This window comes from Corapipo altera, unplaced genomic scaffold, assembly GCF_003945725.1.
Source record: "Corapipo altera isolate COAL_440 unplaced genomic scaffold, ASM394572v1 141, whole genome shotgun sequence".
Classification (NCBI taxonomy): Eukaryota; Metazoa; Chordata; class Aves; order Passeriformes; family Pipridae; genus Corapipo; species Corapipo altera.
The window spans coordinates 670677-686390 of NW_020884971.1; the positions used below are offsets into that span (position 1 = coordinate 670677).

The 15714-nt window shown below is 41.7% G+C and overlaps 1 long non-coding RNA gene across 3 annotated transcripts in view; it reads left to right on the forward strand.

Annotated features, from left to right (window-relative positions):
• Positions 1 to 15714, forward strand: part of LOC113957561 — a 94695-nt gene that overhangs the window by 15372 nt on the left and 63609 nt on the right. For 2 of the 3 annotated variants that reach the window (XR_003531210.1, XR_003531211.1), the window contains exon 4: positions 6057 to 6117. The exons of the other annotated variant lie outside the window; for it this stretch is intronic. This is a non-coding gene — a long non-coding RNA (uncharacterized LOC113957561). The remainder of the gene's footprint in view (positions 1 to 6056; positions 6118 to 15714) is intronic. 3 annotated transcript variants of the gene reach the window in all.

Below are 15714 nucleotides of genomic sequence, written 5' to 3' on the forward strand. Positions count from 1 at the left end.
CAGAATGAAACCTTATAGACTCATGATAGCAGGGGAGAAGCTGCTCTCCTGGTGCCTGCTCTGTTATAGAAAGTGCTTAGGCACTTTCTATTAATCTATGGGACTTGGTAATCATTTGACTCTGGATATTTTGTTTGAATGGTTTTTTTTCAGTGATTCATGAAGCCCTTATCAGAATTCAAACAGCACTTCACGAATCAACCAGGAGCTTAAAAAAAACCTAAAAAATTAGGAGTAATGAGCTCATTTCCATAGAAATGGAATCGGGCTCACTGGTGGGTCAAACTGTTTTCTGCTCTTCCTCTTTCCAGTGTTTCCCTCAATTCTTCTCCATTTATTTCGTGCATCATTATCTTCCATTTTCTGTATATCTAAACCTTGCCATTTGGATTTTTGTTCTCTAGCCAGCAACTGCCACTTCAAGGTACCTCAAAACAGTGTTAAAAAATTGTCATTTTTATTTCACTTGAGAAAGTTTAAATTTCATTGTCATACCAAAATCCATTAGTCAGAACAGCTTCCTCAATGTATTACAGATCATAGTTTGAAGTAGCACTGGGCAAAAATTTATAATGCACCAACCTCTCCATTCCTGCTGGACTAGTAATGTGCTTTAATGATATTGCATTTGTATTCTTCCAGTTTTCTTTCATGAGACATCAAAGAAGCAGCAGAATGTATCTTTCATATTCCAGACATACCACAATACTTTTCTGTTTTCCGTTCCTGCTCACCAAGATGAAAGCTAAGGTCTTGTGAGCAAAACCTGAGCCATCTGAAAAGAAATGGCATCCCTTTGAGGCTCTCAATTTGCTGGAAAGAGGGAATTGCTTACAGTTTCATCCATTGCAGCACGAGGTTTCTTTTGGTAGGTTCCAGAGAAGGAGCATTGCAGTCGTGTCCAACAGGGCACACTCCAGTGCTGGAGATGCTCAGATGGTTTCGTGGATTCTCATCCAGAAGATGAAGAAGGAGCAAAAAAGAACATTTTATGGCTTGAAATCACATACAGAGAGTTCCTACTGAAGGCTGTGAACACTGGGAAGGAAAACCAGAAAAGACTGTAACAAGCAGCAGAGGGCACAGGCTTGTGAATGGACTGGATTTGGTTGTGTGTGTGTGATGGAGCTGCGAGCCAGAGATGTTGATGTTAATGCCATCTCCAGAGACAGATATTTCAATGGCACTATATGTACAAATACCTAACTTTCACATATGTAATGACAGAGAAGCTTCTCAGTAGCTCTATTTCTACAATACCTGGGATTCTGGAAAACAAGGGAGTTTGAATGGGAAAATTATATTATTGAAATCCCTTATGTGAAGGAGAAAAACCTCCTGAGGAAGCATGGCACTGGACAGGCATGGCTTTTTCCTCGGTTGTATCAGGTGAGTCTGCACCCAGAGCTGAAGATGAAAGACGGGTCCTGCATCCATCAGAGTTGTACCTCTCCAAGGATGAAAACTACTGGGTTTCCTTGGTGAGTAAGGGGGAAGTGAACTCTGTCTCTGCTGAGACTCACATTCATGTCTGGTCTCACATGCCAAAATAAATGGCTTCAAAGAGGAAAATAAAACTTTCTACCAGAGATGGTGGAAGTGTGCCCAGAAATTGTCACAGGGCAGAGACATGCCATGGATTGGGACAGGAGGGTAAAGCACACAAGGTTCATTGTCATATAGCACACATGGTTCATCGCCTTTTTGGGAGACATAGGATTTTTCTAGTGAATATTACAAGTGGCTTCATAGTGTAAGGCAGCCACTCCTTCCCTTCAGGAGAGAGAAAGACTCTCAGAATCTTTCCTTCTTCTATTTTCACGCTAGAGAAGTGTACATTCAAGGAAAAGTTGGTCTACTGGCTCCTGTATCACATTTTCTATGAGAGCAACACTGCTGGGACCAATAACATGCATATTTTAACAGCAGGCAAAAGTGCAAATGGCTTTAATATGCAATTAGACAAAAGCACAGAGCATAAGGTCATTAGTGGCTATTAGATACAATGGTCAGGGTAAACCAATAGTTTAATTCTCCCCACTGATGATTGCTTGAAGGGCCTTCTCTGGAGAGTGTGTAGGAGCTCCACGAGCCCCATTTCTTGTCCTCTTTCCTGACATTATCTGTGCTGCTGGAGAAAGGAGCTCTGCCAGACGCTGCTGGGGCAGCAGATCTTGGGCATGTAGGAGGAGGGATACACCAAACCCCCTTCCCTTCCTTACCATGTCCTGGAATGTGGCCCAGCTGGCATTCCAAACTCCCCAGGAAATGTAGCATTATTTCAGTATTTGATTTGTGTCAGAGGGCATAACAAAAACAGCTGCTAACATGGATTTCCAGGTTTTTGTAATGAAGGCAGGTAAATATTTGCCAGGAAAGGATGAGGAATCCCACAACATAAATTAGAGGGCACACTCTCACCTATTATTTCTATGAGACAAGTCTGCTCTCTTCCTCATGAAAAGTGGCATTATTTGTGAACAGTGGCACTGAAAGCCATGGTGGTGCCTGTGTGATGGATTGGAAATGAACACAGGCAACAGAGAGAGGGAAATCTGCTACAGAATACAGAGATCTTGAGGATTGCTTTGTTTCCTGCTCTCTTTAATCTTTTATCATCCAAGTAGAGATGATAGCAAAGAACATCTACTAGTCTTTTGGGGAGGGAGATTTTTACTTTGTCTTTTAGAAAGTACAGTGGAGACCATACAGGATCAAAGCTGATGGGACTGTGTCAACAAAACCAAGCCAAATGTTTTGTTTTATTCTTGTTTCTTCCTCTTGAGGGAAATTCTATAGGGACAAGATTAATTACATAGACCTGCTATAATTCCTGCAGGCTCCTCCCTGCTACAATCGTCCTGGGCTTTATAAAGGAAATTGGGAACTCTCTTGTTAAAACTTTCCAGTTTTCTGGTTAATTGTCAGCTGATTTTTCTGACACTGCTCTGTAATGCCATTCTTCTGTGGAGGGATTTTTGAGGATGCCTTACTGAGAGCAGATGAAGGAAAGTTTCCTTAGCAACAAGAATAACACAGAATACTGAAAAACTCTCTCATGAATCTGCTTGTTTCTGTACATGGAAAAAAAAAGCCCTTTTTTTCTACTTTTTTTTTTGGGGGGGTGGTACGATATAAAGACTCAGACACACGGCCTGACATTTCCTGCATACTTTCCATTTTTCAAGCAAATGGAGTTAAAAAAACTTCAGGTATCCTTCAAGTAATTCTCTTTGTATGGCAAATTCCTTCATTAATTAATTTTCCAAAGCCTATTAGCATGCAGTAAAAAACCCTATGATTTAGCCTGACTTGTATCCAAGGAGACATGTATACTTAATAACTGAGATAATACTTTGCACCTCTGTAGCACTCCTGTAGCCATACTTTACCAGCCTGGAGGGCTTTCAGGCCAGCTTTTAAATGCATTTAGATATCTACAGAGATGCAGAGAAGTGCCCGGAGAGTTTTCAGAAAGTGATTTCAATAATCCATCAGTTACCTGCTCGCTCCCTTGTGAGACAGAAAAATAACAATTCCGGTGCTGCAGAAGAGTAGGAACGAACACAATAAAGCTGTGAAATAGTTAAGAGACAATCCAACCTTATGATTCCTACCACTCTGCTGCAATCACTAGCTGATGTTCCCTGATGGGCAGGACTGGGTAATTAATGCAGTTTAGGTAAAAAAAGAGCATTTTTTTCCAAGCCTACACCTGAGCAGTGGGACATCCCCTGGCTTTGTCCTGCAGAGGTGGCTCCCCTTGAAGTTGCTCTCTGGCTCAGTCCTCCTGTCACCCACCATGAACTCCTCCCCAGCCCTCCACTCATGGCCAGGGACAAACACTGAACCACCACAAGCCTTAGGGGACAATAAATCTCTTTGCTGGTTAGCTCCTTCCACTCCAGCTCCACCTTTAAATATAGTATTTGGAGGGTTAGGTTTCATTTTTCCAGGCAGATACGACTGCCCTCTATAAATAACAACCTTAGCCTTTGACTTGCTAAGACTAAGCATGCCAAAGGTTTGATTTTCTACAATAGCTCCTCCATCATTCCAGTATTCCATGTCTTTGCTTATTTTAGTTTGAATTTGTCTTTCTAGAACGTGGGGTTAAAGTACATTAGAACTCCAGTATAAAAAAAAAAAAAAAAATTTTAGGTCCTCAATAAATAACTTTTGCCTCCTTCTCAAATGGGATTTACACAGAAATGTCTACATCTCTAGTACCAGAACTCTTGGAAAGAAATGAATAATTTTCTTTATTCTATCCCTTGAAAAGGAGTTCTGCTCTCAAAATCTTGTTGGCTAAGTTTTTTCCTATTTCTGCTTTTTGCTAATGTAGGCAATGATACATTAAGGGAAGAAAGTAGATTATGAAGACAAAACCAACGGAATGTTAAATAATACTTGCAAAGCAGTATTGCTGGCTGAGGGTGTGAATTCAGAGATGCTATTCTGAGAGTACTATAATTTCATTGATTCTCTCAACTGGGAAATCACAGTTAAAAATTTCCTGCCAAAGCTCAAAATATCTATTAGATAAAATATCTACTACTGCAATGAAACTGGGTATATTGGTCGAGAAATATAAACAAAGAAGAAAAAGACCCTTTTTTGGTGTGAAATTTTTATATCGCATATTTTGATGCCAGTTTATATTTCCAAAAGGCAACATTTAAAAGCACTTAGACAAGTAAGCATACCTAATTACAATTTCTTATACATTTATTTGTACTTCTCACTTTGCAATAATAAAATGGCATAACAGGAACATCATTATGGCCAGAAGAGATTTAATTGTAATGCAAGTTTAATTGCTGTGACTTACAACCATATTATTAACAACACAATGCATTTGATATTTTTACATATTTGCTGGGTGCAACACAGAGATATATTTGCCAGTAACTGACAAATGACGGGTCAGAGACTAGAACAAGTATTGTATCTCATGGGTGGGTGATGAGCACTGAGATCCAGAAACCACTGCAACGGAGTGTTTTACATCGAATCTCTCATGACAAGATGACATTTTCCACCTGTTAAAAAACCCTGACAGAGCATTGCACACCTGTTCAATCTCAGATAAAGAACAAAAGAATGACAGCACTATGGAGAGGATTTCACCTCCTGGGCCTGGGGTTTTGTTTCGATGCTGTGTTTAGGAGTGCTTGGCAGCTCCTGCCCGTGGCATTTGGATGTGTGTTGCAGGCAGGGACACACCTCTGCAGAGTGGCTGTATCCCGAGAAACAAGGCCTGGGGACATAATGGAGCTCCATCGATACAGGAAGTGAAAAAACCAGCAGAACTTGGCCTGCTGGTGGTTTCTGGACTTGCAGCAAGTCCCTATTCCTGGAAGGCAGCCAGGCAAGAGCTGTGGGGGTGTGTGCAGGGCAGGGATAGCAAAGGACCTCTGTGGGCTGCAGGCCCAAGGGTGCTGTTCCTGCTGCACAGCAAACTCTGCCACTGCTCAAACATTTCTCTCCAAATTTCTCAAGTGGAAAAGCGGGAGTGCTTTGCAGCCCAAAATCTTCCCAGGAGATCTCCTGAGAAGTGCAGCCCTGAGGGGAAGCTGAAGTTACAGGAACAGCACAGGGAGCTTTGGGAATGAAGTACAACACAGACACATTGGTTCTGAAGCAGCTCTGTGGAAAATTCATGGATGAAATTCCTTGGAAATTTCCTTCTCATGTAAGTAAAAAGTTAATCACAGATTAAACCCCCATAAGCTCACCTGGCTCCGTAACTCACCTATTAGCTATCAATGATTCCACAGCATATGCAGGACTTTGCAGAGGCTCAGCGGATTTTCCATCTCTTTTAATCTGTTTATTGCATGTCTCACAATGCTGTCTCTAACTTGGGAAAGTCACTGCTAGTTTGTGATTACCTAATGGCTGAGTTAATTTGCTTCAGATGTGCTGAGCCCCTGCTAGAGCTGTGGGAAGTACCTGTGTGACAGCTTTTGTGGGCAGAATGGTATTGGGATTTCGCTTTTGTCCCTGCTGCAACACTATAGCGACTATATCTTATATCTTCTCCATAAATGCAGGTTTTGGACAAAAAGAGAGTGTTTGCTGGCTACTAGCAATGTTGGTGAGAATCTGCTTCCTGTAAATAACCAAACACACACACACCAGGTTGTTATTAAACTCTTATTTGACTGGTGTGCTAAAGGGAGGAACATGTGTTAGCTGGAGCCTGCCTCTGACTGGAAACTCACAGTGACTTCACTGACACCCAATTCGTGTGAAATTGAGGCTGATGGCTGATAATTTGGCCAAAATAAAATTCAACCTCCCCCAGATGTTGCAGTATCCCAAAGTTTTATCTTTGTTAGAATTTGTAATAGAAGCAGTGTCAAGGAAGGTTCCCTGTCCCACCGTCCGGGAGCCCCTCTGTCAGTGCCACTGGCACAGCCTGAGCTGGGACAAGGCCCCTCCACAAGCTGCTCCTCCCACACTCAGTCACACCAGGTTTTCTCTCTGGCTCAACCCCACGTTTCCCAGAGCAGAGGTTCAGATATCCAGATCCTTAAAATAATTTTATCATGGTGCAACACAATATAGGAAAGATCTGAAGCCATTAGAGAGTGTCCAAAGGAGGCAACGAGGATGGGGAAGGGCCTAGATCTGAAGGCGTGTGAGGACACTGAGGGTACTTGGGGTGTTCAGCTGGAGCAGAGGAGACTGAGGGGAGACCTCAGTGCAGTTCCAATTCCTGGGCAGGGGCAGAGGAGGGGCAGGGACTGAGCTCTGCTCTGGGGGGACCAGGGACAGCAGCCAGGGAATGGCTGGAGCTGTGTCAGGGCAGGCTCAGGTTGGATCTCAGCAAAAGGTTCTTCCCCCAGAGGCTGGTTGGGCACTGCCCAGGCTCCTCAGGGCAGTGGGCACAGCCCCAAGGCTGCCAGAGCTCCAGGAGGGTTTGGATGATCCTCTGGGGCACAGGGGGTGACTGTTGGGGATGGGCCTGTGCAGGGCCAGGGGTTGGACTGGATGATCCTTGTAGGTCCCTTCCAGCTCAGCACATTCTATGATTCTGCGAACGAACAAAACCACAAGTTGCCCTGGTGCTCCTGGCTGGACTCCACTTGGGCCACAGCTACTGTGGGTGTGACAGGCATTCCAAAACTGTGGCATTTTGTATTAAACACCCCATTTTGCTCAGCCTGGAATCTTTCTTCTGTGTTTGCTTCCCTGTGGTGAGGAAGCTGGGCTGGGCTCCCCCAGCCCCCCAGGCTGTGCTCACTGGACCCCTCACAGCTGAGCAGGGCTGAGTCCCTCCCTGAGGGCAGGGGGCTAATGCTGCTTCCTGGCACCTGAGGCCATTCCTGGTGATTCCCAGCACTTGTGGTCATTTCTGGTGATTCCCAACACCTGTGACAACCCCAAGCGAATGTCCAGGAGCCTTCTCCCATTCCTCCTGGTGGGGTTGTGTGGTCCTGGTCCTGCACCCTCAGTGCTGAGGTGGCTCCGGGGCTCCACAGGCACTAAAAATGGTCTTTTTATTTGCTTGTTTGGAACTATGTCACCCCTTCAGCGTCCCCCTGGCACTGGTGGGCTCTGGGTTCTCACAGGGGAGTCACAGCCACCCCCGTGGTGGGAGGGCGGTGCCCGTGGAACCGGGATCCCTCGATCCCAGAGCACACTGGGCTTTCTCTCTATTTTGTGGTGTTTACTGTGCTGTGCCCAACCACCAGCAAGGCACCAGAGACCAGAAACTGGTTTTCTCTCTCTCTGGAGTGACGGGATAGCGAGGTGTATATGGGACAATAGGACAGACCCCACCACGCTGCTGCCACTGCAGCTCCTTCTCTGTCCTGGCCCCTTCTGGCCTTGTGTCACCATCTGGTGTTACTTATTACTTACACTGACAGTGGCAGTGAAAACAATATCCAAAACAATATCTTTTAACTTTTTTTTTAGGTTGGAACGTAGCATCTAACTCGGTTTATCATGCACAGAAATGTATTACCACAGCCTGTGCTCTCAAATCTCCTCTAGTGCTTTCAGATCCGATAGCCAGGAGATGCAAATCAGCAACGAGAAATATATACTCCTGCTAGTGTATTTCCAATAACATTTAATTTAGCTTTGTGTCACATACAAACAAAGCTCTGCAAAGAGACGAAAACAGACACAATACAGCAATTGAAACAAAAGTTCCTTCTGTGGTTGGGTGTCCCCGAGTAGAATGAAGGGGAGGTTCCCAGAGTCAGCAGGGAGCCTCAAACAGTTGTTTCCATGAACCTGAGCTGAAAACTGCTGGTGGCTGCTGCCCATTAGTGATCAGAGATCTCTGTGGTTTATAGGCTTGTCTCAGTGAATTTTACATTAGTTTGGCCTGGAATAGAAAAAGAAATCCTGATAACTGTTACACAGTAGGATGCCTTAGAAAGCATGCCCTTTCCCAAGTGCAATTCTCACCGCTGGAATGTTTTGTTACTAGAATTTTGAAATAATTAGATTTAAGCTAAACTTCCTTTAGAACAGTCTCTGTGTATATGGGTTATACTCCTGGTGTGGCTCTGATGATGAAGTTCTTTGATGGTCAAGTCTGCAGGATTATTTTCCCTCCTACAGATCTGTAACTACATATTTGGAGTTTAAGGTGCAACAGAAGGTGTGGCAGGACAGATGCTTCAATTCTTTCCAGCTAAAGCAGGAAGCACAGGTGGATTCTTAGATTCTTGGCTTGGGTGCTGTGATTTTGAGTGGAAAAGGATCAGAAACTACCCTGTCCTCCTGTTCCAAAGATGATGGTAAGACCTGCAGCAGGTGGTTGGCCCAGGGGAAGGGGATGCAGCAGAAAGTGCAAAGAAGGGGCAAGAAGACTGAATGAACAAAGGGTCTCAGCCCGTCAGGGAGGGCAATGCAGAGCTTGGGGGGACAGTTCTTGCTCTATAAATGTTTTCTGGCTGGTCCTTGATCCTGGACTTTGACTTGCTGGCAGAAGAGTTGAAACTATTCAGTCAGGCTCAAAGTCTCACAGGTGAGAAAGGGGAAGCATTAAGATCACTTTTGCCTTTTGTTAGAAAACCCAAATCCTAGCAATGAACCATCTTGCTGCTTTTCATCATTGGTTTAAAAAAGTGTACAGCTTTTAGAAATCAAATTCCCATTTCAGAACCAATTATCTGCAGGTGTAAACTCGTTTACTTCAGTGAAGAAGTGCTAATCCTACTAGTGACCTTCTAGTCTCTGCCATTATTTTTCTGAAAAACAAGAGCAGCACTATCCTGTCAGTCCCTCTGGCATCTTAAAGTTTCAGTCCTATCCCTTTTTAACCTTCCTTTTCTCTAGTGGGTGCAGTGAGGTTTTCATCCTGAGTTGAGTTTGTGCTGAGTGGGGTCAGTAAGGTTCATTTTCCTTCAGAGCTTACAAAGCACATTTTTCAATAGTATTAACTATTGTTAACAGGTTTCTCAAAGATTCAACTTACATAAGCTATTTTAAAACATTATTATGCTATTAACTGATTGTGAGATTGTTTTCGAAGCACAAACTGCATGTTTTTGTGGTTATTCAGGTTGCCAGAATGAATGAGCACTTTGATTTATTGCTGTGTTTCTCAAACCCATTTAAAGAAGACAGTGCATGTCATTCTGTCAGCTGCTGGTCTGAGCTGTTGTTTGTTTTGTTGAACTACTCTTCTATTGCATAATTGCATTTGCCAGGTGGAAGTGAGAACTGTCTTTTTGAAATCACAATTAATGGTGTCTTGGGAGTTTACTCCAACTAAATACTGCTCCAGTTTATTCATCTCTCTGCACCCCATAGATATCAGTCAACTCATCCATCAGCTTTCAAGGTTAACAGTCTGCATGCCCAAGGATAGATGGCCTACTTAGTTATTAAAAAAAGAGATTACTTTCAGTGAATGACAATAGATTCAGTGATGCTGGGGCTTCTGGAGGAAAAAATAATATTTTAATCAGTGGAAACAGGAGGTAGTTTATACCCTGTTAAAAACCTAAAGCTACATACAAAAAACTATGACTGGGAAACATTTTCTTCTAAGTCCTATTAGGATGTAAATGTGATTTAAATTAAATCAAGCAAAGTGACCAACAATTATAAAATCCCATTTCTGAAAAATGGAATTTCGAATTTGTCCTATTTCTCTACCAGACCTTTCTGGTATCTCTGTAATAAAAGGTGAAAAGGTGACTCACACTAAAAAGGAGGTTATCACAGATAGAAGCTGAAGCTATAATTGGGTCTCCTGCTGATGCAAGTGAAGACAAAACAATTAGTGGAACACTCCAAGAAAAAAGGGCTAATCTCAAAAAGTGGTTGAAAAATAGCGAGTTCTTTCCATTGGCATCCTGACACAGATAATGACAATCAAGGCTCTCCTGCAGAAGTTTCCAGGCTGGGCAAATGGGTTGATGTGAGTGACATCCCTGCTACAACGGGCTGGTTTTGTGTGAGTGTTCATTGTACACCCATGGCATTCCAAGAGTTTGTGGGTTTTATTCACTATATTTGCCAATTAAGAATATCGTAATTTTGAGTTTTGATCTGTTTTATCCCTTTCTTTCTCCAGTTAAGGGGTAGAGTTCTTGTGTACAAACTCCTTGACTGCCCACACACAATTGAAATAACTGCTGTCAATTCACTGAGCAGTGTCCTGGGCACTCGGTACCTGTCCCCTGGTGTCCCCTGTCCCCTGGTGTCCCCTGTCCCCTGGTGTCAGCCAGGCTGATGAGCACAGGGTTTGGAACCAGAGGATATCAGGAGATGATCTGTATGCCCTGAAATTCTCTTTTCTCTAAAGGTAGAGCACATTTAAGTGCCACTCAGGTTCTGCTAGAGAAATAGGAGGAATGTAACTATCATGGGTGCCTTCAGTTGAAATTCAGCTCTGGTAGCTCTGTGGTGACCTGGAGCAGGTGGTTTGGGTGTTCCACAGGTCCTGAATCAGCTGTCCCACTCTCAGCACATGAGGTGGTGTGTGATGAGCTGAGCTGCCACAGTCCATTGTATTGCAGAGCAGACAAGAGCACCCAGACCTGCTGCAGTTCTGAGAAAAAGCTGCACTCTGAGAGGAGAACAACTTTCCTCACTGGATTTATCCTTAATAATTGGTCTTATATCACTTAGTTTTCGCTAAGCCTTGCAAGGCCTGCCTTATCAATATTGTATAGAAAATGTTCTTTTCTGAAGTGTCAAGTGAATAACAAAGGTCGGGTACAGAGGCATTCTTAAAATCCATGTTTTTATTTGACCTCTCTCTGCTTAACAAGTGTATAATTGTCTTCCCACCCACCCCATCCCTGAGCCAATGGAAGGATGATGAGCTGGATCTGTGACACCAGTGTGGCTCAAATTACCTTTCCTGCTTCAAACTCACCCTTGTGAAGTGCTCCAGCTGTGAGTCTTGTAACTCTTGGAGCTGCCACATCCTTTCCTTGTTGTTGTTTGCAGGATGTGGCTGGGCAGGGGGAATCCTCAGCATTTCCAGCTTCTTTCTGATTTAGAATAAAATTGTTTTTGAAGTATGACCTTTGCTGGAGTATGGAAGTAGTTGAAACTTTAATATTGAATTAGTGCTTGTAGAGTTGTCAGTGTCAGGGCCATTTGGCAAAGCCCTGCAAGGCATTTCTGTCTCCTGTCGAGACTCTGCAACTGCTGCACTTGACAGACAACGTGACAGCTCCTGCACACAGGGATGGGGTCATTCTCCCCTTGGATCAGACAGTACATCCTCACAAACCCTGTGAATCCTGTGTTGGAAGGAGAGTACCTTGGCAGAAGGGAAAGCAAAGCTGCAGCTCTGGGATGTGCTGGTGGGAGCCCAGAACTGCCCTTTCTGCACCAACCTGCCCGAACCAAGGCTTTCTGCAAGGGACAGATAAGCCCAGAATTTATAGAGCATGTTTAGGTAATGAAGGAAATAGAAATCTTCATGTTCCTCAGTGCAAACTTCCATTGCAATCACAGTTGGAATGGGGCAGGGGCAGCCTGTCAGGATATTGCAAATATCCAGGTGTTTTTTCAGCCCTGCATGTGTCAGAAAGGGGTTTTTATCATCTGAACAAGTGTTGATCCCCACACTAGTACATCTTAGACAGTGCTTTAGTTAGGTGAGTTCTCTGCCTTGGAGCTGATTACTCAGTGATTACAACGTTTGACTTGAAAAAGTCTCAGAAAGATATAACTTGGTGAATATGATTTTTTTTAATCTTTGTTTTTTACGCCTTTTCTTTCTTTTTTAGCAATATTAATAACCTGTTGGGCTGTGGACTTGGCTCCTTTGTCTGCATATTGTAACTAAAACACCTTTAAGTCTATTAATTTTGGTAATATTGCCATTTTATTACCTACCTGCTGGGTGTTACTTACCATTTTGTCTGAGTTTCTAGGTTTTTAGTAGCTTGTTTCATGCATTTTGTAGGCTGATATTATAAGTTTCAATGGGTTAAAAAAAAAAAAATTTGTACTTGGTTGTAGGTCAGTACCACAGTTCATTGATGCTCCTCCTTTAAACAATTGCTCGGGTTCATTACTTTTTCATGCACATGCACATATATTTCTAAAATGAGATAGTCAATAACCATCATATAATTTGAAGAATGAACTAAAAAGCTTAGATTTGTTGGGAAGCCCTTTTCACATGGTGGTTCTTCACAATATGTTCTTGTTAAGGTTGAATTGGGTGTTCTGTCCATGTTGTCCCTTCACTGCTTTCTCTTGATTTTTGCTTCAAGAAGAAGGCAAAAATAAAATTCTAGGTTTTTTTGTTTGTTTGTTTTTGGTGTAGATTCTTTATAGAAGAAATTGCATGATCGTGATGAACAAAGAAATGAAGCATTTTATTCCTTTAATGACTCTGGTTTATAATAACTTGTACAAACTGTTCTGTGAAGGGGAGCCCTGTCTGAACAGCAAACTGGGGATCTGGTCACAGATTTTAATGTCTCATGGCTGTAGAATCTGGCTGATTTAAATGCAGCAACTGTTAGCCTTGCTTTACTGAAATTTATGCAGCAACTAGAAGTGCAACTGCCACAGCAATTTTTAATAACAAGCTAAAATTACTATTATATTTTAAATTGTTTTTTTTTTTTCAGAATTACTTTAATTCCTGGAATGCCTTGTAATATGTTTCTCTTTTTTTTTAAATGAAAGTGTTTATAAAGTTAATAAAAAAGATGCATTCCTACATGATTACTTAAAATCAGGATCAGACAAACATTAAACACAACAGAATTAATAGTAACGATGGTAGAAAGGCTGAGTTGTCATGCATTCCAGATAATGTCTGATCCTGAACTACAGAAAAACTAATTTTAAAGAATCCCATAATAAAGTACACCTGAACTAGCATTAGACCTTGAAATAAAAGCATCTTGTGGGTTTTTCCCATCACTAAAAATAAGGGGAAAAGAATTATGTAAATAAAATGTGATTATATTACATAAGAGAGGCCTGGGAATGACAAGGAATCCCAGGAAGGGACAAAATCCTCCTCTTGTGTCTCCCTTGTGCATTCCCAGAGATACAGGTTGTGCAGGTTGTCACAGTTGTCACCATGTCCTTTATCTCTAGATTTAGAAACTCCAGCTTTTATGTTGTTTCAGAACTGTATTTCTGAGATCTGTCATTAATAGGATATTTTTGTATCTGAGATTTTCTTGTGTGTGATATATTAGAGATGGAAAACCATTGGAACTGTTGGGAAGTGTGGTTGGGTTACTGGTATTTAAGGCAAGATCTGGGGCATGAAATATTTGGAAGCAAAGATGGAAAACTAAACTTTTTGTCTCTTTGCAAGACATTTTGTTGCCAAATCTATTTTCAGCTTCTGTCTGAACTGGTCATCACTAGGAATTTTCAGAAGTGTGGGAGTTAGAATTTATGAAGTGTTTCCCCCAAAACGTGGCTTTGACAATATAATGAATAAAATCCCAGATGTTCTCTCCATCTTTGTGGAATTTTCTCTAAAGCTGAGTGAGACTGGAGAGGATGGGGGTTTGTGCTGCACACACAGACACACACAGGGGACAAGGATTTGTAGGGAAAGAAGGAGGGAAGGGAAACAGTGTCCTGGTCATGCAGCTTTTCCATTTCTGAGCAGCTGCAGCCATTATTTCCTCACCAATATTCCCTCTCTTCTTCCCTTTCACCTCTTCTGTCAAGAGGATATTTTTAGCCTAAAACATGAACTGGGGATTTAAAGTTCCTCTAAAACTCTTTCTAACCTTTACTTTTGGGAGATTGGCTCATGAACAGTTTCTCTAAGCTCATTTCTACTTAGGATCTCTGTCACTCTTGTGTGAACTTGGGCTTCTGAATTAGGTTTTTCTTAGGTTTTAGGACTCCTGTGGGATAGATCACTTTAATTTATAATCTCTAAACTGTGCTAAAGGGAAAACAAAGTACTTATTGCCAATATTTAAAACCTAGCAATTATATGGCATTTACAATATATGGTATTTAAAAAAAACACACTAACCCCCCCCAAAAAACAAACTAAAAGCAACCTACCAACACCTCTGCAAAAAGGTGCCTCAGGACTCAGATCAGCATCTTGCCAACTTTAGGATGTGTAGTTACCAAAAAATGATCTGCAGTTTTTCAATAAAACCAGAGCAGAGTGCCCTTCAAATATGATGATCTTGAACAAACATATCACCAGAGCTACCTGGGGACCTGAAATCCTATTTTATAGAGGTTTTTGAGGTTTTCCAAAATTCATTCCTGTTCAAAACTAGAATGGAAAGGTAAAATTCCTTTGTTTCTTTACAGTTTAAGATTTGCCAAAACGTTTGGTTCCACTTTATATGATTCAAATGGAAAAAATATTAACAAAAGTGAAGCTCTGATATAACAGCTTCCTTCCCTTGTGTTTCTTTTCAATGCACTTACAGTGACATTAGGGTAATTTTACAAGATATCCTATAGATAGATACGTTATCAAATCTATTTCATAACAGCAAGCTGATGAATCCTCTTACAATGCTTTTACTCCAAATGGCAAATAATATGCTTTACTTGTATGCTCACATTACATTAAATGACCCCAAAGCTTGTTGAGAAGGTTTGAATAGAGTTCCAGTTTGGATTTTTGATTTTTTATTATCTTATTTGTGATTTCAAACATGCTGATGGGCAGAGCAGCAGCAAGCACTGACAAATCAGTCCTACATGGAAAAAATACACTGAACATTTTACAGACAGACCTGCACACAATTGTATGTGTCTAATAAATGGAAATATCAATATGTTTTTCATGTCCTTAAAAAGGAAATTATGCCCTTATTTAAGTCTTGAAATATGGTACACCTATCTAGTTACATATAAGCTCTGTGACAGAATGTAATTTGGGAGCAAGATGTTTCATATTTACATAGTCATCTCTTCCTGAGCTTTTAGATACTTTTAGTGCTCTTTTGCACTCAAGAGGCTTAAAGTTGTTTTTTTTTTAATAGCAGTAAAGTAAATAAATTTATAATGTTTAGATGACAAGATAGGAGAAAACAAGGGCAGTTAGTTGGAGATGAGGTCAGGATTAATTTTATTACATTCTTTTCTGAAGATGGTGTTTTAACCATTACGTGAGTTGGACATATGGCTGATGTAGCAAGACTCTTCCTGGACAAATGTATCCATTTGCTGTGTTCCTGCATTTCACATATTCCTCACAGATCCTGCAGATCCTCCTAACTCTGTGTGTACTTCATATCCTGTACATGAATTTCATTA